This window comes from Rattus rattus, chromosome 2 (genome assembly GCF_011064425.1).
Source record: "Rattus rattus isolate New Zealand chromosome 2, Rrattus_CSIRO_v1, whole genome shotgun sequence".
NCBI lineage: Eukaryota > Metazoa > Chordata > Mammalia > Rodentia > Muridae > Rattus > Rattus rattus.
The window spans coordinates 148,652,733-148,678,084 of NC_046155.1; the positions used below are offsets into that span (position 1 = coordinate 148,652,733).

General features: G+C 42.3%; 1 protein-coding gene across 5 annotated transcripts in view; it reads right to left on the reverse strand.

Annotated features, from left to right (window-relative positions):
- Gas2 (growth arrest specific 2) overlaps positions 1-25,352 on the reverse strand; it is a 112,324-nt gene that overhangs the window by 1,312 nt on the left and 85,660 nt on the right. The window lies entirely within an intron of this gene.

Below are 25,352 nucleotides of genomic sequence, written 5' to 3' on the forward strand. Positions count from 1 at the left end.
GGCTTGCCTCATTTCCATCACCCTTGTGTATTCATGTGGTGCACAGTGACTGCTTGGGACAAGGCTTGTGAAACAAAACGTGTGTGCACATGAGTCCCAGGAAAATAGCTGGAATCTAACTTTCATGTGGCACAGAGCATCTATGTATATTTCTCTGGATGCATATGGAAGCTGTGTTTCAAAATGGACCACTACCACTCTCCACTGCCGCAGCTCACACCAGTGTTCCATCCTTCCACCTGGTCATTTCCCTTTCCACCAGAACTTAAGAGACCACAGAAGTCTCTGCTTTTGAGATAATGTTAATAAATGATGTTAACAGCGACAAACCATTTGCTGCAAAATACAAATGAAAATGCACTCAGAAAAAAAGTGAGACATGTTCCGAGTCACCTCAAGGAGCGATATATTTGTTTTTCATTGACACTAGTCTTCCCAATAACTTCAGAATACACCTATTAAAATCAACAAAGCCTGACAGATGGTCATGAGCCACCATGTTGGTGCTGGAAATTGAACTCAGGACCTCTGGAAGGGTGCAGTGCTTTTAAGTAAATAAATCAACAAAGCCAAAACAGAACTAAGTAACTAAATCACACACACACACACACACACACACACACACACACACACACACACACACTTCAAAACAATAAAGACAACAAACTTACCTCCAGGGTGGGGAGCCATGTGAGCTCCACAGACTAAGCTGTGTCCCAGCCCCCAGAGAGTTTTCAACTCTGGGTAAAAGTGAAAACTCCTTTCCAGCCTAGAGTATGTTCATCTCATAAACACTCTCTGAAGGCTCTGTGACAAATCTACAGAAGCGTGCAAAATGGAAATATGAAATATAGTCCACTGCATGGAGAACACAGGGAATAAACCACTCCTCTCCTCTTCTGCAACAGAGATGGGGATCTTAGCACAGTACTGTTGTCACCGCCAACAGCTGAGGACAGCCAGGAAACACCCTTGCAGGTCCTCTAGGCTCACGGTCCTGACATGGTCAATGTAGAGCACTGGACCTGACTACCTCCGTGAGGAACATGGACCCTGAGTGTGGCTCCAGCAGAGGAAAGGGGTGTTAATGCCAGGCCCTACTGTTGAAACAGTTATGCTTTTCCAGGTTCTACTGTCCATTAATGATTGTGAGGACGTGGGGCAGAGGGCACATGTCTTTATTTCCTCATTTTGAAATCCGACTCTGCATTCCTCACAGATCTTGATCTTTGTTTTTTTCTTGCATTTCAAAGGCAATCGAAGGAGAGGCAATTCTCTCAAAGAATGACTGGCCATCCTCCTCTTCCTAAGCCATTAAAGGAAATAGTGCACAGATGCTATCTTGCAGCCCTACATTAAAGCATGCTTACCCCAGAATTGGGAAAAACAGTCTTCCCTTTTAGTGACAGATAAGACTAAGTGTCTATAAAATATTTTTACGGTGCAGCAGTCACTTAGATACACTTGACAAAGCAAGAACTGGGGCATTGGTAACACAAGTCAAATCAACAGTATAATTTGTTTTCTCAAAAAATTTCCCCTGATTTTCTTCTCAGAACTGTGAAAAAATTCTCTGTTGATTTGAAACAAGGTGTGTGTGTGTGTGTGTGTGTGTGTGTGTGTGTGTGTGTGTGTGTGTGTGTGTGTTGTTCTGCCCCTAACCTAAGCTATTATCACAGTAACAACAACAAAATGCATGGGGAAATTGAAGAGCAGCAGCTCTGAAAGCTGCCCCATGATCCCTGGACACACATACTACCTAATACTTCACACTTCAGAGAACACTGACTCCACCCTGCAATGGGGAGAGGTGGGCCCAAGTGCATTATCTTTTCTCCTGCCTCCCTTTCACCACACCATATGTCAAATGCTTTGTGAGATAAGAAGCTCAGGGCCGTCTCATGGGAGGATTTCTTACATTTAGACCTCACTATAATGTGCTTGTGGTCAACCTTAGAGTTTCAGGTATGGGATGAAGATATTAAGGTCACAGTGACAGGTGCCTGATTCCAGAGATTTAAATCCTATGTTCCCTTTACTTAAGTATGTGATTGTTTTCAAGAGAGTCCTGTACCACCACATTTTCAAGAACAAAACCCCTACGTTTCAACCTAAAAACAAATTAAGCAGATATAATTTCTCTGAGCTTGCTCCTCCTGGATGCTCTGGCCTAGTCCTTTGGTAGCTTCAACACAGGACGATATTACAGAGAGGGGATGAAATACAGGAGGATGAGCCTCTTAGAGGAGATGGGCCACTAAGGGCCCTTTTCATAGTCCCTCTAGGCTTTCTGTCCACCATGAAGTGGGCAGTGTTTGCCACCCATTCCTCCCTCCACAGTGCTCTCTGCCCGCCCCCCAGGTTCAACTGATTCAGAAGCTACTGACTGACACCCCGTAAGCACTGGACTGACTGACACCCCGTAAGCACTGGACTGACTGACACCCCATAAGCACTGGCTGGAATAAGCCCTGCTGTGGTGCTTTTTCCTTTGCTGTTTGCCCTTAATCTCACCTGAGCTCCCAGTTTTGGAATCACGTATCAGCAATCTCACACCACTGCCAAGAGCAAACTCATACGATGCTCTCAAATATACACTCACTTTGCCTAAACAATGATGCCATATAATTCTGCTTTATACATAAGAAAGTGAGAAGGCAAGAAACGTGTGTCATAAAGAAAGTGGTGAGTAGCAGCACGGGCAGAAAGGCCCTTTCTTAACTGCATTCATTATTTCCACAGTCTAGACTTTGTTTGTTGTGCCTTCTAATCATTGGCCAATTCCTCAGAAAATTAGCCCAACACAGTCATCATTGATATCAGGAATAGCAACATATAATAGTTGGCACAGATTAACAACTTGCTTAAAATAATTTATAAATATACCCTATTATAGTTTACTTTCAAAAGCCTGTCTGGCTATGGTTCTAATTGTTCAGAAACAAGTGTCCACATATAGTGACAGGATAAAACACATTCACAACCAGGTGTCCCTGCCTCTGCCCTTCCAAGGGACTCAGTGCTCCAGCCTTTATCTGTAATAAGAGTCAGAAAGAAGGCTACTACTTCAGGTTAAATACCTAGCCTGAATAGGCAGGCTAGAGTCAGATTATATGTAGGTATCAAGAACTTCAGCACCAAAAATGCTTCTCTCCTCTTCCTAGAGTCATTGAGTGCTGATAAATAGAAACAAACCACCAGCTCACTCTCTCACTCTACGTTTAAAAGGAAAATCTACATGTAGATCACAGATAATTACATGTGACAAAACTACAAAAGCAGTCACAGAAAACAGCTAGAAAAGGATCAGGGGGTACTGGAAATGGTCAAGGTGACCACGCTGTGTCACATAAACAACAACCAAAATCTCCTCAGAGTAAAAACAGGAAGAATACCAAGTCGCAAAACAGTTTTCAATGCATGAAACAACATTAAAGGCTTCATGCTCATATTTGATAGATTTGTTTAGTAACCATCATGGAGGGGTCTGCATGAATGACCATGTTGTCCCAGCTCAGAATCCCTATGAAATGCTTCAGGTTCCTTCCCCTTTCTGGGTTAACTCTGCCAAATCCGTTATGCTCTAGCTCTGCCCCTCCTGGTGCCTGCCAACATCGAGACAGCCGGAGGATGGGTCAAGTACACTCCATGTTGCTCTCATCCTGGCTCTCACTAACCCACACTCTGCCCCAGGACACAGGAGCCTTCCGACAGGAGCATCCCTGCCTCCACTGCCTCAGCTGAACCTCTGAGACTGGCTCTCCACTGTCTGCTGTGTTCCCACCTAAGGCCATGACTAAGCCCCAGTGTGGCTTTCAGGAAGCCTTTCTCTTCTTTATGGACCTGGAAGCTCGCATTTCAACACTGTCTGTTATCTGTTCTCCACTGGAGTGGGAGGCAACCATCTGACAGAACTGCCTAAAAGCAGCAGGTTTGCAGCCAGGCAGGGATGAGGTGGCAGTAGTGGTCCAGGCAGAGTTGGCATCACGAGGGGCTTCCAGATCTTTAGTAACCTTCCACCCATTCTGATGCTTCCTTCATTCCCCTGCCTGCTGCGCCTGACAAGGGAGTGACCTTAGGGGTCAGCTGCCAGTCCTTTTGCCCCTTCTCACTGTTTCAGATCACCACAGGCATACCAGGTTAGAGGTCCCACTTGTCTTTGTCAGAGCCCAAACTCCGGAACTTCCTACATTATTTTGAAATAGTCAAAACCACACACCTTTCTACATATACTTAACGATTCTACATTTTCAAAGAGAAATAAAGTCCATTCTTTCATTGGACCATTCAACAAATATTGTCTGGGGACCCAGCAAAGCCCTGGGGCTCCTCACAGCATTCGGCACGCAGTGCTTATCAAATGCAGTTTAAATGGATATTGACTGAGTAATGCTTATCCAATAAATTAACAAGGTTATTGCTTAATGCTGCTCCATCCAACTGCCTGTCTGAAATATTCTATATTGTTTATGAAATAATAGGAAGAGAAAGAGAAAATGGTTCATATCCTCCTTTTAAAATGTCTGAGTGTGAATAATAATCCATACCACCCTTTGTGTGGAGAACCTCACTGGGAGAAAGACAAACATGGAGTCTACAAGTGAAGCTAAGAGGCCACCACACAGGGGAAGATAGGCTGGTGACTCTAGATAGCTGTGGATGGAAGGATGAGAAGGTTGGGAGGGTGAGGGAGAAGCATCATGACTAGGTATGAAGGGAATGGAATCCAAGTTCTTTGGAATGGTCTTTCATGAATCCTCCTTACCTCTAATGCTTTTTAAATGGCAAGCAGTAGCAATAAATTGCCCAACAAGGTATCCGCATGCATGACCTCCATGATGCTTAACTGGGCATGTGTCATTTAGCCTGAGTTGTCCAGCCCCAGTGTGGCTTGCAGGAAGCCTTTCTCTTCTTTATGGACCTGGAAGCTCACATTTCAACACTGTTATCTGTTCTCCACTGGAGTGGGAGGCAACCGTCTGACAGAAGTACCTACAAGAAGTGGGTCGCCAATTTTCCATTCTGAGATACTGTGTGCACCCTAATGCCTAGTGAACGCCCTTCACTGTGCAGTTTTACAGGGCGTCATCATATGAGCACAAACATTGTCTTTAGAGGGCAGTCATCTGCTCTCCCGAGAACATTAGAGTAATTTACAGGACTGCAAACCCTACCATAGTTTCACATCACTCTGCAATGACATATGTTACAACCACAGGACTGGGAATTCAGCTGTCTGCCTCAGGTCCCTGACACATCTACAAACAAGACAGCAGATGTTCAGCAGACGCTTTGATGGCAGGATTTTCAAACTAAGTGATAAGGTCAGAACGCTGCAGGACAAGCTCAGGCACGGGTGACAAAGCATGATGTTTGCCACCCACTTCACAGAGGTGAGGCTTTCATCTTGGGTTTTTATAAAACAGCTAATCACAGCCCAAATAAAGAGGCTCAGGAAATCATCCCCCAATGCTTATTACTTCAGTGAAGTCCCCAGAAGACCTCTGATGCTCATACCCTTTCCGCCATAAACTTCAGAAGACAAGTAACAGGAGTAAGAGCAGATGCTACCATTCGCTCAGTCAAGCTGTGACCACCTCTGACTCTGTATGATCGTGACATTTACCTAACTCTCCCTGTCCCCAGTGTCCTTCTGAACGGGATATTCCCTTTTACATTCATTTAGACAGAGATATTGATGGGTAAACACGAAGACACCATGTCTGCAACACAGAGGGTACTTAACAAATATAGAAAGTTGAATGTTCTGGCAACTACAGAATCACACCTTATCAAGACACTCACTTGTTTCATTCTGTTATTACACGGGCTTCACCTTGGCAGGCTGGTGTTACATCTATCTGGAGAGAACTGGAGCCTCAGCCCTGACCCAAGGACTCACATAGGCTTCTGATGCCCAGTGGTACAGCCTAGCTTCCTCTGTAAAATGATACCACAGGCCAATGCAGTACACATGCCTTTATTTGATGGCTGAATTACTGTAGTGCCCCAAACGGTGAGACCCAGCCCCAAACAGGAATAGGTCTTATGTCACAAAGATTCTACTAAGGCTTGAAAGAAAATATTTCTGGCCTGTTGTTGTTGCTATTTCCTTTTTAGATGAACAGTATGTATCTGAGGCCCATTTAGAAACATCTGTCTCCTGAAGCTTCTTTCTGGAAGCAAGTATGAGACAAGCAGCTCACAGAAACATACAAGTGAGGATGGGCAGAATGTTCTAGCTGCCTCTGCTGGAGACTGTGTGGGAGCATTAACATCAGCTCCTGTCAGTTTCTGTTGCCTCCCTATGTAAGGTATCCTTTCACCCAGCTCAGCCCCAGATGCAATTAAGAAGGCTTAGCTGCAATCTAATTACCAGAGACAGAGAAGACAATGTCATAATAAATATTGTATAAGACAGTCAGTGCGGTGAAAGCAACGAGGTGGGAAACATTGATGCTAGAAGGGGAAGGATTTTATAGAAGGATTTGCAGCCAGTTTATTCCAAAGTAGAACAGGAATTAAGCTGCTGCAAAGATAGGAATCTATTCAAGAAATGGAGCCAGACTCCAGCAGCAACAAAGAAATGCACACACACACACACACACACACACACACACACACACACACACACACACACACACACACACACACACACACACACACACACACACACACACACACACACACACACACACACACACACACACACACACACACACACACACACACACACACACACACACACACACACACACACACACACACACACACACACACACACACACACACACACACACACACACACACACACACACACACATGCACACACACACACACACACACACACACACACACACACACACACACACACACACACACACACACAAACTCCAAAAAAAGTATTCTCTGGATGACACAAGGTTTTGCTGATTCAAATCCAACTCTGAAATCTCTTCTAAAGCCAGTGTAAGCCAGGGCAGAGCCAAAGCTCAGTGCCAAGCAATGTTGCTGCACAGGACTGGTGTTCAGTCAGTGTCCCGCTGGCTCTCGAATGTTAGCAGCAGAGTCTGTAGTCCAGATACTCTGAAAACACTATGAACTTGTTGGTGATTTTAGTAGAGGAAGTCACTAACAAGGAAATGTGGGTATTTCTGAATGCAACCAAAATGTTGCTTTGTCAAAATGTTTAAAAGATCCCTTCTACTCAGTGATCCATCCAAATGAAAGGCAATGAGTAAAGCCATCTATTCATTAAAAACTAAAGTCACAAGAAAAAAAGAGAGAAATTTGGAGGTTAAAATTGCAATGTAGGTAGAGTACCTGCCCAGCATGTATTGGGCCCCAGGTTCCACTCTCAGAACTGCATAAGAGTTTAATAGGAAAGGAAGAAACCGGTGGCTGGCTCTCCAAGGCCACAGAGGAGGCGTTTCTAAAGAAGGGAGACAAGCCGCTCCTGGAAACTACAGAGGCTTAGGTTTAGAGCTGCCCCTCGTCTCCATGAGATGAAGAGAGATGTGTGGCTGAAAAGACAATGGCGTGACACTGCATCAGGGCTGTTAGACTAAATGTGCCACCACAGCAGGAGAGAGCAGGGCTGAGTCTACAGAAACTGAGGCAGAGTTACTCTAACCCAGGGCAGGACAGGGCACGGGATGGAAGATGGCCTGACAATATGGAGAGGAAATGCAGTCACGTGCTCACTGCCAACCCAGACAATGATGACGTGGACCTTTACTGCTCAGTGCATTGGAAAGTTGTTCCCTAGCCTCGTGGGATTCTCACAACCACCTCTGTGCTACCCCGCCCGAGTATACTCTCAACTAGGCACGTACAGTAAAGATGGGACTTCTGGAGTCACTACCAGCTAATGATGAGATCTGACTCCCCTTTAACAAGCTTGAGGAGGTTTAGATAATGAGGCAGTTTAGCCACCTAATCACAAATCTACTTAACACATTAATGGAACTGAGAGTTACAAAATCTTCTCTGATACTGCTTGTTTTATGATTATTTTTAATATTACTCATCATTTGAATTTTCCCATCAGCACAGAGACTACCTCAGCACCCTCACATAAGTCCATGCTGTGAGGTGCCCCGCCAATTTTCTGTAAGGTATATCTTACATTATATACCTAAGATTTCTCTTCCACCCCACTTCATTCCAAGACCAGTATTCCACTTCTCCATTTCACCATGGTTTCTTTAACCCTATTAGTTTTCTCGGTGTCAAAGTTTTGTTTTTTATCTAACTCCATCTCTAAATCATTTTCAGCCTAGAATCTATTCATTGGCAAATTCTTCCAAAGCCTTGATCACTAGATAATTCATGAGCTCAGAAGAAATTGATAAATATTTCTCATTAAGCAATATATGGGAATATAATTCCTTTGTATATATAGACTTTTGAAAGTACTTTAAATTTATTTTTTATATTTCCTACCCAGCTATAAAGCCTACGACCCATAACAATGGCCAGAACAACAAGATATACCCAAAGATGATGGTGTTCATGTCTTAGGGGTGGTTAAGAGTTGTATAACTGTACTTAGGAGAGAGTTCCTGGAACTGCAAACTTAGTTAACTATCCATCCTGGTGAGGAGAAACTACGGCTGCCACTTTCCTAAACTAGTATAATGAGCAACTGAATTCTAAGTTCTTATCATTTTACCCACAGAGAAATGTGTCTCTCATCACTCATCACAGAAACCTACAACTGGTCAACATGCCTAAATCAACTGGGCACAGGGAGTTCAACTGTAGAGGATGGATGCATAACACCGAGAACTTCACTTTCATCTTCTATATAGCTGAAAACACTGTTTAATCTACATAGTTTTATCTGCTTAGAATCCAGTCTATCGCATATTCTTATCTCTCCATTTGTTCTCCAAGGGGGTGGGTGAAAATTGGAGTGCTCTCCACATTGTTCAGTCTTCTCGCATCCAAAGCACGAGAACTGAGAATTCATCCCGATCTGTTCTCCCGAGGCTGAGGCTGGTCACGTGTTAGCATATAAATGAGACTTCTGTTCCACAGGGCCTCTCAGCTTCCCAAGGGGAGGAAGGCACAAGCCCTGTTTATAATGCCGCACATAACTCAGGCTCTGGGGAGCATCCTAGAAACCCAGTATTCACTTTTCAGACACAGATTGTCAGAACAGCTACACTGACTGGTTTCTGTTTGTTTGTTCTGGTTTTTGTCTTTGTTTTTTTTTTTTTTTTTTTTTTTTTGCTATTGATTTTTTTCACATTTAGAAATCCCGGTAATTGTTTTTTTATTTAGTCATGTACACTTTTCATCAGGTCTTCTATTTTGTAATTTGATGACTTTTCATTTCTCTTATCCACACTTTTACCCTTGAGTTCCTCAAGGCTTTCATATGCATGCAAAGTCATGTGACATACACATGTGAACTTTCAGAAATGCTCTATTTATATTCTACTCTTGTACAGTAAACACAACACACCCCAGTCTCCTTATTTTCCACTTCAGGAACATTTCATATTTGTCCACCTATAGTGGGTCAGAACAATACAACTACTTCCTGTTTTTCAGTTCCTGTCTCCGATAGAATATGTAATTTTATGTAGATTTCATGTTGTGGTGGTTGGAGGTGGAGCTAGAGCACTGCCTGCTCTTGCAGAGGACACAGGTTTGATGCCCAGCATCTATGTAGCAACCCCTGACTGTGTGGAACTCTAGTCCCACATGATTTGATGATCTCTTCTGACCTCTTCAGTCACCATATGCATGTGGTACACGGACATATATGCAGGCAAAATCCCATATACACAAACTAAGAAGATATAAATATCAACAAAATTTTAAAATATATTTATTTTTATATAAAACTGTGTATGTGTGTGTGTGTGTCTGTGTGTATATCTAAGTGTATACATGGACATGTGAGTGAAGATGCCCTTGGCTGCCAAAGAAAGTGAACTGTAGTTGGGAACCTGACTTGGATCTCTGCAGGAACAGTACTAAGTTTTAACAGCAAGACCATCTCCCCAGCCCACATGTTACAAATCTTAAGACATGGTTTTGTCACCCACTTCCTTTTTCTCCCCAACAACCTGTTCCATGCAATAAAAACCATGTTCCTCTTTGCAAAGTCACAAAGCTCAGGAAGTGTCCTGGGCTTTCTGGTGGCCTGTTCACTGTGATAATGATAAAGAAGGAACACTCACGCTTTCCCATGACTGAGCATGCTAGCTTTCCTTCCAATTCAGCTGGCCCTCAGTAACGTGTCTGCTCACTTTAACAGTCTCTTCAACACACCCATCTCTAGCTTGCTGACAGAACTGGTGTCCACACTGTTGCGTAAGAACCATGCCCTTACCTGTAGAAGCCTCTGGGTAAAGATGACAATAGGAACAACTCACTCTGGTCCTTCCTCTATTATCTCTCTTTAAATCTATCATTTTTAATTATGTGTCTGCATGTGGATACAGACATATGAACACAGGCACAGGCAGAGGCCAGAATAGTCCATCTGACCCTGGCGCCAGAGTAGGAGGTGGTTGTGAGCCACCTAACATGGGTGCTAGGAACTGAACCCAGATCCTCTGCAAGAGCAGTAAGTGCTCTTAGCCACTGAGCTATCAGTACAGTGGCCCTCACCCTATTACTCTCCCTGTCCTAAATGCATTCTCCTTTTTACTTTCTCTAAGTTTATTTATGTACCTTTATTAGTCACAATCCCTTAGTATCTAACCAACTTGTATAGCAAAATCCAAGCGAACATTTTATAATCTGGTTAAAATCGCTTTGATTATTTCCATACCTGGAAGCCCCTCTTCTCTTGTTCTGGACATACTACTATTAATGCAGACCTCTGTAATTGGCATGGCCGTTTCATGCTTGGTTCTTGGTTCGATCATGATCAACATTATAGCTATTGATCCACAACACCTCAGCCCTGGTATGTGGCAGCGGAGGTGGACCTTCAGTGGACTCCTTCAGAAGGAAGGGTCTCTATCATGTGACACTAGCACCTACCATTCTCCTTCCATTCTTCTGGCATCCATGGAGAGGACAGTGCCTGCCTTTCTCCATGTCTCTCCAGCTCACACAGTTTCACAGAAATCCCCTTTGTGCACTTTCTCAGAGTCTTCCTCTCTTCATTCTCAAATGACAACCTGCCACCCTTTCATCTGCATCTCTTCTGTGCCCCAGGACGCCCCTGGAAAGGAAGTTAATTTTATCTCCTTGCCTTTCTTCCCTTTACCTTGAATCTGTCTGATTCCTGGTGGTAGCTATTTCTGCCTGCCATTCTTCCATGTTGCAGCTTTGTTATTACTTCTGCTCCTGCTGTTATTTTTATTTCCCTTCTGAAGTCCATTTGCATAGCTGTTTTTATTTCCAATTTTCTTTTGATATCATACAGCAAAAGTAGGTCTTCTCTGCATGGATCAGATTTTAAGTTTCTCTTTATTGTAACATAATTTTAATAATTTCCTGAACACTGGTATCAAGCTTGCACTGATAAGCCTTTGCAGAGGAGGGCACTGACGGGGTCAGAGGGTGTTAAGGTCGGGATTTGTAGCCAAGTATCCTACTTTTAAGTTTTCTCTGTTACAGATGAGCAGGGTTCAGTGGCTTCTGTAGTTCCTGGAAGGTGAGCCTACATCAGGAAGGTCACAAAGAGGCATGAGCCATCTTCAATCCAAGCCTTAGCCATTTTCTCCTGTCTGTTGTATTATGAGGTAGGATGCCCTTCCCTGGAAAACTGTCCATACACTGGAGTTCAGGAAAGGAGGCCTGACCATAATTCTTTCTCTCTGACATGTGACAGTCTAACTCAGCATCGTGTTTTTTCCAAATAGAATAGAATACTTCTAAGAACATAGAGGATGACTTGGAATCTGTGCTGTCTGTATTTATTTCCTTTACCTTAAAGAAGAGCAAGAGCACAGTAGTCCTTATTTCTGGCAGGTCACATAGGTCCACCTTTCAATGTCCACCATTAGGTTACTCTTTATTCACTCTTCAAAAGGCATTTACTAAGCAACTGCTGCTTAATAAAGAGTGTCATGACCCCTGGGCCTGTCCCAGAGAAGACGGTGCATACATCCTTATTTTTACTGATTCTAACAGTCTGTTAACGTAAAGAGATGGTGGGCAAGTGAGTGGAGCCATGGGTGGCCAATCCAGGAGGCTGTGAGATGGAGACTCTAGCTGTGAAATGCAATGTAGTGCCACAGAATCACACCCAGTCTTAAGGTCCTCTCATTCTGGTTTCCACTCTACAAACAAGGGAAGTGAAATTTTCAGTTTCTCAGATTTTTTTTGCAACTAAGCAGCCATGTGGCTCTCCTCATCCACAAGCCATACAGAAAAGTCTAGAAAGAAGTCTTGCCTATCTCCATTTCTTCTTTCCATCCTAAAACTCAGATAGTTCCATCTTGCAGCAGCCATATAGTAGTTTAAAGAAAGGAATATGAAGAAGCAAACACTATAACGAGGACAGCAGAACAGAACACAGATAGGTCCTTTGTCTCATCCTCTACTATCATTTGATTCTGACTCTGTCACATATATGAATATGTAAATAATTCAGTAGACTGATGAAATTTTCCAGGAGTCATTGGACCATGCAAGATGTGTCCCCAATTATTACACACCCTAAACTAATTAAAACTATCACCGGGAGCTTTTGTATTCTGGATCCCAGCCCATGGGACAGTTACAAATTAATCTCTCCCTCCCACCTCCCTTCCTCACTTCTTCTTTCTCTCAGACTAGATTGTCCTGGAATCTGCTATGTAGTTAAAGATTATTTTCAGTCCCTTATATTCTCTTGCCTCTACCATCCAAGTACTATGATTATAGACATGCACCACCAAGCCCAGTTCATGCACTGCCATGCTCAGTTCATGTAGTGTTATGGATGGAACCAAGGCTTGATGAATGCTAAGCAAACACTCCAGGAACTGAGCTGTATCCCAGCCCAGCATTTAGCAATGTCTAGGAACATTTTTGGCATTCCTATCAAGAGAAAGGCAAAAGATGTACTTGCCCAACAAAGGCTATGACTACAATAGAGTTTTAAGTCCCAGTTTGGTGGCATATGAGAACTCAATTTGTATAGAACTTTTTCTGAAAGCAAACACACAATTCACATCTTAATCTTTTCCTAACTCAACCATAATGTCTTGTTGCTCCTGCTTCTGCTTCCTGGATTCCCTTTGACGGTCACTCATGCTCCTTGAGATAATTAGTATGCAGGACTCACAAAATAATATTTCAATAACAGCAGTGAGAACAGAGAAGATGAAATTCCATGATCCTTTTAGAAGTTAAACAGGCAGACATTGGTGAAACACAGCTGTAAGGAGATGTATGCTATTTGATCTTGCAGAGACACTTGGGCTCCTTACAGAATGAGTCTCATAACCAGCAAGAAGCCAATACATTTTCCCATGAACCAGCTGCAGATTCACTGCTGCATATTTTAAAAGGGAAGGAGAATCAATATACTCCCACACAAACATCCAGCCTATGCAATTTCTGTTTCAAAAGAATAGCAAGGAAAATGTCGTGTGGTAAGTAAGCACTGGTGTAGTAAGGATTCAGAGAAACAGACCTAGTGCGATGAGTACATATCTAAGAACTGGTTTAGTGGCTTCAGTTTGGCTCGGTCATGTGGTGGTCTATGTTTTGTATCTGTAGTAAAAGCTAAGGGCTCTGTGAATGAGCCATAGCTCCTGGCCTAATAAGGGACATGCTGCATTTCAGAGGTAAGAGGGCAGCACTGATAACACTGGGAGGCTTGTATGTGATAACATGTGTTATACTCATGTAGAAGATTCTCAATGGTAAGATAAAATTAAATTAATAAGGGAAGGAGGGAGGGGAGAGGGAGTCAAACAAGGTACCCAGAAGCTTTCTGACTAGGACAGTGGTCACAGCAGAACTGCGGTTACTGAGTCTGAGCAGTAGGGGGCAGAAGCACCTCAGTCCATGAGTTTGTCCTTGCTTTAAAAGTAATGTTCTTCTGTTAAAATGCTATCTATGCAAAAGAAGTCAACGTGTCTCACTCAGCGCCTCTCACCAGTGTGTGTTGCCTTGTTTAGATTTACTGAACTCAAAACTCTTGCGCTACTCTGCTTTCAGAATAAACCTACTTTTCACTCCTGAATATTTGTGTAAAGGTTACCATGTGTATCTATAAATCAACACAAATGATGCAGTTATAACTAAATGTGTGCCTATGGAATAGCACAAAAACACATCACTGTGTGATTTCATAATTAACCTTATGAGTATAGTGAACCCAGGACAGTACCTATAGTAAAAGTTGCTTTGTACAGAGCACTTTATCTCACCCAACACATTTGTCAACATTGAGAGGTACTTGATGTTTTTATATGTGGTTTAGAAGCCAGGGGTCAGAGTTATGAAGCAACTTGATCAAAGGTCACATGCTGTGATTAACACGGCACTGGGATTTATGGCTACAGTTCAATGTTCTGAGAAACTGGGGATGTGGCTCAGTCCCACAGAACTTACCCATCATGCACGAAGACCTGGATTGTATACTTAGCCCTAATGAACACAATGTCCACCATATGCAGCAGCTATTATTAATTCTAACTACTAACATTAATGTTACCAAGTGTTAATCCTTCTGCACAACGCACAAGTGATTACTTCTTACACCCTGAGTAAGTAGATGTCTATGGCAGCAGACAAATGGGCATAGAGTAACTTATTATGCCGTGGAATATAAGAAAACCTACATCAAGGAATTTGTAGAATGTCCACTAGTGTTTCCTAAAGTTCTTGCTTAGATATAGCCTTTATCGTATCAGCTTGATGTTCCTTTGCAGAATTTTTAACTCAACTCATATGAATGTAGATGTTTTCAATAACACACATCAAGCAAACTTCGTGATTGTTGTGAAGGAACTAAGATGAAATGATGGATGTGTTAAGGTCCTGGGAGGTAGAGCTCTTACGAACAGGCTCTGTCTTTAAGAAGATGGATCATAAAAATGTATGGGGCTGCACTTTAATTTTAACTAAATCTCTTTATGGAAAACTAACTCCTAAAAGATTTGGGGAAGTCTGACTGATATGGTTGCAATCCTCTTTGTTTAGACTCAACTACAGGTCAGCACATAATATGTTCTCAGTATTATTATAAAAGCAGTTCCCATATGTGCTAAGAGGACGTCTTCTGGTTGCCTGATACGTCTCCCAAGTTCTTGGTTGTTCTCTTTCCTACAGTCTCTGATTCACTGAAGAGGGAAACTGAAAAGCTTCCTAAATACTCTTCAGGTGAAGATGACCAGTACTTTAGGCAGCAGAAATCTGAGCCAAGCACCCGAGCTCTGCAGAAGTCATCACAAACCCAGAATGGAGGCCTTAATAGCAAAGAACCTTGTGATTCACATCATCTGCCAAGACATAGCTGTGGAGGTGCCTAGGCATCCCTAACTCCCAAGATCCAACGAAGTCCTAAAATCAGCAAGTCTATTGCTATGTATTGCCTATCTCATTTCTAAAGATCAAACATTTGGTAGTCCAGTGCCCTCTGACAGTCCCTAGATAAGTTCTGGTAGAGTAGGATGTGTCAGAAGAGAGATGAAGCAGTTTCCACAGGGGTCTTGTGTCAAAGTGAGTCAGCGAGAACAGGTGACTAGGAAGAGGGGTGGCGGAGCACCAGAGGCTGTGTGTACTTGACCTTAGTTTCCTATGCAGGCTGCAGGATGCACTCTGTGAGTGCAGTGGAGGGTTTTGTTTTGTTTTTGTGTTTTGTTTCCCGACCCCTCTTGGTAATGATGTAATCACTAACATGTGCTGTATGTGGGTGGGAAAACATCTCCAGCTCATATCAAACAAGGTGTTTTTGGGATTCACTCAGTGGAGACACTGTTTACATCAGTGCTTCTCAACTATCCCAATGTTGTGACCCTTTAATATAGTTGCTCATGCTGTGATGACTCCAACCATGAAATTATTTTCATTGCTACTTCATAAATGTAATTTTGCTTCTCTTACAAATCATAATATAAATTTCTAATATGTAGGATTGTTTCTGGTGACCCCTGTAAAACGAGCATTTCACCCAAGAGGGGTCATGACTCACAGGTTGAGAAACACTGATTTAGAATATGATTGAGGTTTTTCTATTTTTATTACCCTATTTTGTCCTTTATTTATGATGGTGTGACATAGAATTTGTTATGTCAGGCTTGCTCTATTTTCCTAGAAGATAGAGTGGTCAGCGAATGAATTTAAACTGTGATCCCAGTACTAACAGTGAGTCAACAGCAAGTTTAGGAAATTAGGGAGATCAGATGTGCTGGTTAAGAGCCTTATATGGGAGTAGAAGACAGAAGACAGGTGGAAATTCTAAACTACTTGTGAGAAGATTTTAAGATGGAATATCATTCTGAGATTGAGACTGAAGGAGAGTTCCATGAGCATGCATGGTTGGGGTTACTAGCCTGATGAGGATCCTAGCAAGCGTTGACTCTGAAGGAGGACAAAGTGAATGCTTTAGATGATGCTGACTGAAAAGTTTCTCTGGTATACTTGGATCTTTTGCCAAATAACCTAGAAGGGTGCCATTATATATCTACTCTATACCTCAGAAAAGAGGTTCCAGAAGACACATAGTCTGCCACACACCACCATATATGGCTGAGTTGAGGAGATGGATTGGAGGTGAAAAATGTAAACTCTCTGAGTATGAAAGTACCTTAGATACCATCAGTTCAAATCTTCCCTCTTGAAGCTGAGAGTAAGGAGTGCTTATAGGGTAATATTTACTAGTTGGCTTTTTAACAGTCTATAACCCCAGACCAGCTGGGTCTTAACTTTATTGAGCAATGGGCTAGGAACTAAGGTATCCTTCTACTTTTTCAACATTGAGTTTTGAAGAAATTAAGAAAGTGATGGTGATTACTATGATAGTAATGATGATAATGGAATTAAGATAGAGAAGGTGATAATTATGAATGTATGATCATGGTAATGGTTACAATGGTGATGATGATGCTAACTGTTCTTCCTGGATAAAGTTACAGGCTAGTATTTTCTCTGATTTTCACAATATGTCCTAAATATTATGAGTCCCTCTCACAGCAATTTTATAGCTTACTCGGATTCACAAAACAGTGCCAGGTCCATATTACATTTTATTATAAAATTTGTGTTATTATACATTATCATGTTGAAAGAATTTTCAGCAAAATTCATATAAGAAATAACATAGTCCTTATTTTAGTTATTAAAAAAAATGGGTACAGAGTACACACCATGCAGAATATCCATTGGTTTATAGTGAGAATCAATTGTTGTGTTAAGTAGACCTGATATTTTTGAGCCCAAGCATCCCTGGCACTTGTGAAATATAAGTGCACAAGACTTTATAACCCAGGGTCCCTATTTCTCTAAGCTGAAGACCAAGAATTATGCAACTTTAAGAGAAAGACCTGGGATGAGAATCTCAACACTCAGAAGGAGGGATTAGATGTAATGCCCAACATTGGGGAGAAGAACTTGGAGAATCCACCTTTAGTAGAAAGACAGGGCATCAAGTGGAAGGATGGGCTTGCCATCCTAGAGTCAAAAACTCTAACCCAGAATTTTTCCTGTCTAAAAGAACTGCAGGGACAAAACAAATGGAGAAGAGACCAAGGGAAAGAAGGCCCAGTGACCGGCCCAAATTGGAACTCATCTCAAGGGGAGGCTCCAAGGCCTGATACTATTATTGATCCTAACAGAGAGACAGGAGCTTAGCATGGCTGCCTTCTAAGAGGTCCAAGAAGCATCTAACTGAGACAGAAGCAGATACTTATACCCAACCAATAGTCTGAAGTCAGGGACCCCTGTGATTGAACTAGGGAAATGTTAGAAAAAGTCAACGAGGAGGGTGACCCCATAGGAATAACAGCAGTCTCAACAAACCTGGACCCCCGAGACCTCTCAGACACTGAGTCACCACCCAGGCAGCTACCCCAGCTCGTCCGAGGCCCCGGCACATATACAGCAGAGGACTGCCTGGTCTGGCTTCAGTGAGAGAAGAAACACCTAACCTGTAAGAGACTTGAGGCCCCAGGGAATTCAGAGGCCTGGCAGGGTGTTGGGGGGTGGGGGTGTTGGGGGTGTTGGGACATCCTCTTGGAGACAGGGGAGGTGGAATGGGATGAGGAACTGTCAAAAGGTGGAACAGAAGGGGGATAATGACTGGACTGTAAAAAAAAAGATGATGATGATGATGATGATAATAATAATAATAATAATAACAATAACAACAATAATAATACTAATAATGAGGTGACCACCATATAAGAATGACTCCTGATATTCTGTCTTTGACTTGATAATATACTACAGTGAGTTAAAAATAAACCCCAATGCTTACCATTCTCTTATCTTCAGCTCTGAGTCCAGACCAATTATCATTTTCTTTCTATGGAGATTTCCAATGTAGTTGAGGGCTCACTGGAGGAGCCCTTCTACAGAAACAATGGCAACACAGACCTAAGAGATGTGCTGAGCACCAAGCAGTTTTTTTTCCCTCTGACAGAAAACTTTCAAAAGAGAAATGACAGACAGCTCTTACTAGACATTTTAATTAAAGTTCAAATGAGAAATTCTAGATCAGGCCAGTGGCAGCTGCACCTATGTGACCTGCTGCAATAGTTGCAAGGATCTGTGCCAGAAAATACTGCGCTAAAGGAGCCATCATGCCCTTGTGTGCCATTTAATCCAGCTCTCTGCAAGGCTAGTTCTGAAGAGCCTTCAGAGAGACCCGTGCCTCTCTAACTAGCTCAGAATTCAAAGCAAGCTGCACGTGGTTGCTTAGAGACACTCTAGTATAGACCACAGGGTGTTTGTGTGTGGGGTGGGGGGTGGGGGCTTATTTATCAAAAGGACAACATGTTCTGCTGCTCTGCCCTTCTGATTTTGCTGTTGTTATTAAACAAGACTCCCTTTAGTAGTGCCTGAGAACTAGCTATCCATGTAAATACCATAGAGACATTTCCCTCTGAACCGGCCTGCTCCCCAAAAGGTTCAGGGGGGGATGTGTTATTTCCCTCCACTCTGCCACACTCTCCCCTCAGGCTCTGACAGGTACCACGGATGAAAAGAAAGAAGCTGGAGTTAATTCCACATGAGCATGGTTCAGTCCTGACCCTGCCACTTACATTATCGTCATCTGTCTCTAGGCAGATCTGTTCATTTCCCAGGTTTTCATGTATAATCTTTCTCTTTGAAGGAGACACTGTAAGATCAAATGCCCTAGTCTGCAGTGCCTTAAAAATCAATAGACATTAAGTAAGCATACCTTTTTATGAGAATTCTTTTATTATTTCTCAATCTTGCTATTTCACTAATACATTTTTTCATTTTCATTTTAATTTATTTTATTCACAATTATGTTTTTACATATTTTGTTGTGCCTTACTTTTTAATCAGGTTATATGTATCACATGATGATCATGTCAATTCAGTTTCTGCCCTAGACAATTTAAAATTTCTTACCACTGTGCTCCAGTATCTTATGTAAAATGCTGACATTAATGATCCTCCCTTTGGAAATACAGCCCAGTAAAACAGGGTGCTGGATGGGATGTGGGCCCCACCATCATTTAGCTACTTCTTCCTCTCTTCTTCCTTCTTCCTCACCCCCTTCTCTGTCTCTGTCTCTGTCTCTGTCTCTGTCTCTGTCTCTGTCTGTCTGTCTGTCTGTCTGTCTCTCTCTCACACACCCACACACACACACACTATTTCAAATGGAAGAATCAAAGACACATATCCTCATATATATGTATACATATAGTTTAAGGCAATAAGCATATTCATGTGGAAAAAATTCAGATCAGTTTTCATTACAAACACACCATTCTTAGGCTAGCTAGCCTAAGAATTTTGTAACATACAATTGGATATCTCTTTTATGAATTGAAATGGTAAAAAACAAAGTGTGAATTCTTGATATTATTACTAATACATTTTTAAAAGTTAAATATACTCTTTCAAAGTGCTTATACTCTTTAAAGAGAATTAACTGAATTTAGTTGAGTCTAAGTTACAATAAGTTGCTTCTAAGAGAATACACTTTACCCTAAAAAACATACTATTTCTTATTAAAACCATTCTTGACTGGTATTTTTCTTATACAAATTCCCCAAAAGAGTAAAACAAACAAACAAACAAGCAAGCAAACAAACAAACACACATACATACATACATACATACATACATACATACATACATAGATAAATAAATAGCACTATAGAGCAAAAGGGTTGATTCATGGGATAAGAATGTGTGTTGCTTTTACAGACGACCCAGGTTTGTTTACCGGTACCCTAATTCAGTGGCTCACAACTACCTGTATCTCCAATTTCACGGGAATATGACACCTGCCTCTGGATTCTGAAGGCACTCCACTCACATGCACAAACACATGCACACATATATACATAAAATTAAAAATAAATAAAATCTATAAAAATATTGTTCAAAGGAAAATGGCCTGAATATTAGTAACTCTTGTTCTTTTAATTTCTGTCAACCAGTATAGATTCAAACCCCAGTGCTCAGATAATGTTTGTTGACCTGTACATGGTCACTCCTGGTACCTAGTCACTATGGTGTGCTCCCTGGATCCCTGGTAATGGCCAGCCAGCTCCTGGCATCATTTGTCTTCCTCCAGATGCAGAACAAAACCTACTTTCTACTGGTAGAAGTCTCCTATGAAGTACATGTGGCCACAGGTTTTGGTTACAGCAGATTAAATGGAATCAGAAAAGTGAAGTGACATTTTAAGAGCCTTCCTTCAGTGCCCACATGTGCTCTGCAGCTTCAAAGACACTTTGGGCCATATGTGTCCCTTGACACCCACCACATATGCAGAGTGCTGAGAGAGAGAGAAACTAAGTCCCTGCATACTCTGAGTAACAGTGTCACAAACATAAACTCCATGAGAAAAAAATACATTTTACCTTCTCTAAGTCATTACCATTTTATTTATAGTTGTCAACCCTGACCCTAGTCAGTGGTGTGACAGCCGAACTTTCAAAAGTCCTCTATTTCGTCCAGGACATCTGTTAGTTTTTGCCCAAGGCATTTAATATATGATTCTGAGTCAGCGTGGTGCATGAGCTGGGGATGCAGTGAGGGGCTCTGCCCTACAACAGAACATTTACTGGTGAATGAAATACATTGAGCAAAGGCATTTTAATGCAAGGAAAACAGAGCTTTAAGGTCGTTGATAGTGAAGAACAAGACCACAGATGATAAGTGCAGCATCACAAATGTCTTCAAGGACAAGAGACAGTATCGTGTCTGCTACAAGGAACCCTGAAGCAAAGCCTGCTCTAGGGAAGCCCACCCAAGAGAAACTGAGGCTTGTTGGAGGACTGCCAAGTTGAAATAACAATAACCGCAATATAAGCAGTGCTGCTGAGACTGGGGCCAGGCGTGGACAGACAAAGGAGACCCACTGCAGCAAGGTGAGCTGACTTCCCCAAGGCCCTTCACCTGGAAACGCACAGAGCTCTGGCTGCCTAGGGCTAAGCCAGAGCCTGTAGGTGGAATTCTCACTCTTCCCTCCGTCCCACCACCTTCTTTACTGAGGGGTGGACACTAAGGAGAATATGCTTCCATCCGGGTGTGGGACAGACAGCATTCCGGAGCTCATTTTTCAGAATCTTTCTGTGGGCGAGGAGAAAGAATTTATACCCACACCATAGAATAAAATTATTCTCTGAATCTAGGGTGGTTTGCTTTTTATACTGCCAGAGAACAAATACTGAAGTGAAAAGCGGATAATCCTTAATGGGACCATTGTCTCCTTAGTTTGTTTATATAATGAACGGACTGGCCAGAAACATGCAAGTCATCTTGTCCGACAGAGCCGGCTTTGTTCCGCTTCCGACACTACTTGGTTACGAAAATAAAGATATTTATTCTCTTCAGCAGGGCTGCCTTCTCAGAATTTCTTCTCATTTTTCCCACAGTAAGGAAAATGAATGCATTTCACAGAAGAATAAAAAGGAGGCAACACTTTGACTCCTCTTTGGTCCAGGAAAGAAGCAGAAAATGGCCCATGAATGGGTGTAAATGAGCACAGACGGCCACTAGAGGGCAGCGTTGCTCCTAAAGCCGCGATTTCTAATCACAGCCTGAACCTAGTATTAGCAACGTGGGTAGGTATGCATGCCTCAGTTGGCGGCATTGTCCAGACATGCTCAAACATAAGCTGCATATTCTAGCTGCAGCCCTCAGATAAGCTAATTCCAATCTTCATTTTTCTTGTTACATCTTAGCTGATCCTTTTTTCTGTTCTCAAGGCAAGCCCCTCCACAGCACGTAGGTACCCAGCAGCTCATAGCCTTTCTCAGACAGATCCACTGTGGAGGCCTTACTGGGTCTCTCTGGAGCCCATTTCTAACTGTTCCTAATACTCTGTTCGACCTGATCAGAACCTTAGATTACCTTCTGTGTTTGCTTCTTCAGATGCATTTCTGTTAGAAGATAACCCCTCAAAGGCTGGGACCCTATCTCTTCACAGCTCAGTTCCTAAGAACCAGATTAATTTGTAGATTGCTGTTGGATGGATCCATGATCAGACCTCTGAAAAGGGATGTCACAGTTCTCAACAGAGATGAGCCACAGATGGGCTGAAGAGCTTGATCAGTGTCATTTAGCAAATTGAAGAAGCATGTGGCCCAGAAACCTGCTTTACAAAATGTGCATGCACTTATGTATGTGGGAGGGGAGGATGCACACTGTACCTGAACACCATGGCAAACGTGGGAGTTAGAGGAGAACACTTAAGAGTCACGTCCCTCCTCTATCATGTGAGTTTTAGGAACTGAACTTAGGTCATCAGTCTTGGTGACAATCGCCTTTACCTGCTTAGTCATCTTGCCAGCCCCGGAACTATAATTTAGACACACTTCTGTCTGGTTATTTTTCTTAAATGTAATCATTCTCTCCAACTGTGATATAAAATCCACAATGTCACTTATTTGGCTTGACATCAAGATTCTCCACGTTTATCTCTAATCTATCTTTTTTTCTTGCTGTAATTTGTTTTCTCCCAAATAAATGCTGTGTTCTAACCCTACTGTTTGTTATAAATTTGGTGGGATATTAACTTGGTGGCATTGTTTGGAGGGCTGCCTTTTCCAGGATAATCAGGTTAAGGTCCCAGACTAATACTAGTGGCCTAAGAGGAACAGAGACAGAATGACACATGTGAACTTCCTGATCTCATGTGACACTCTGTACTTCCAGAAGTGACTACCTGAATTATGAGTGAGAGGAAATGAGGCTGTTGTCATGATGACCCACTTTCTCTGTGACATTGTGTCATCAACAGAAAACTGACAAAGACATAGGACCTTCTCCCTAGGGTCTCACCAAACTGGCCCACTATCATCAAACTTCCCCAGCCTTGGGGTTGGTTGAGTCTGTCCCAACCTTAGGGCACACATGCTTCAATACTCTCTACAAGTTCTCTCCTGGATCAAATCCCAGGATAGCTATGTGGTTTTAAAGGTTTTTGGAAGGATTTCAGGATGAACTGTCTATACTCTGGTCTTAATCATCTAAATCCATTAATGTATAAAATGTGACAAGTCTATTGTAAGTACTCAGCAAATTTTGTCAAGAGAAGTAATGAGTGTGATTCAACTCAGCCAGGCACCTTTACTTTCTGTCTTATTTTCTCTGTGTCCATCTTGGGTTTCCTCCAGATGCATCTAAGTGCTCTAAAGTCAAGGCCCTTACCCAGCTCCTTACACAATGGAGATCTCCATGGTGTGCATACTTTAACTGCATGACACAAACACTGAATGAACATCGTTGTGAGATGTAAACCCTGAGCTTTGCTTGTGGATCAGCACTTACAACAACTGTGCCCACAACAGAACTAACCCTTTTTGTAAATCTCATCAGGGTGATTTATGAATTTCATGAGTACTTCCTTCCTTTTCATTAGTTAATGTGTAGTACATGCCCAAGCTATCCTGGACTGACACACTGTAAAATGCAGTCATCACTGAGCTCTTCTTACAATCCTACCAGTTCTTCCTTTGAAATGAATGACACAATAGTCATGATGCATCAACTATAGGAGACCAGCAAATGAGGCAACCAGGAAGAAAACCAGATCAAGTTCTGTCCACTGGTCCAGCATGATGTCACAACAGAGAGAGGCGACATTATGGTGAAGGTTACTTGTCCTCCATGCTGAGCATGAAAACCCCTCATTTGGTAAGCAGCATTTAATATAAGGTAATCCTGGTTAGTGATGGCAGGCTTAAAAGAGGGCTATTTTACAAACTGCTCTTCAGTTACAGAACAAAGTTTCCACGTGTTCCTACCTTCTCCTGATTATGAAAGTCTCCAACGTTCCTCATTTTACCTACATTTTAAAGGGAAAATAAATGGGCAATGTTGACAAAAGTTCTTTCTTCATGTAGCCAAATCACAGATCTCTAACCAACTAATCAGTGACACCCAGTCCTCCAAACCACCTATCAGAGTGACCCAAAGACTTTCGAATCACCCAATTAGAGCCTCACATATACCTCCAAACCCCCTAATCAGAGCACCCTCAGACCTCCAAACCACCTAATTAGTGATCCAAAGACTTGTAAACCAAATCAGAGTGGCACAAAGAGATCCAAAGTACCCAGTCAGACAAAGATAAAGACATCCAGACCATCTAATTATAGTAACCCACAGACTTCTAAACCACCTACTCAGAGTGGCTATAGTTGGCTCCTCTGTCCCTCTGTCTTTTTTTCTTTCTAGCATTTAAGATGGCATTGCTGTAAGGGTTGGGGATTTAGCTCAGTGGTAGAGCGCTTGCCTACCAAGCGCAAGGCTCTGGGTTCGGTCCCCAGCTCCGAAAAAGAAAAAAAGAAAAAAAACAAGATGGCATTGCTGTGACCTATGTCAGTACATAGAAGACTATGTATAGCCAGGGAACAAATCTAGCCCACCATGCTGTATACAAGTATTATAACACAGCCATGTTCACTGACTACTATTATAGTTGAAACAAGACAATGGAGTAGCTGTGACAGAGACTGTGTGCTTTAATTTGTAGATCATCACGTCTGGACTCGTACCTTTTGCCTTCCATCTGAGTGTCGTGTCTTTCTCCCTCTCCCGGGATATGAAGCACATCTTGTTCACTACCCTGTTCATGACACCCATGCCAGTCACTTGGTAGGTGCAGAATATCTGCAGGTTATGAAGAACTTGCAGACTTCATAAGAGAAAAATGTATTAACTTGTATGCAAAGCTCTCAATTCAGTCACACATCTGGAACCACTGCTTCTGGGCATGTGTGTAATGAACT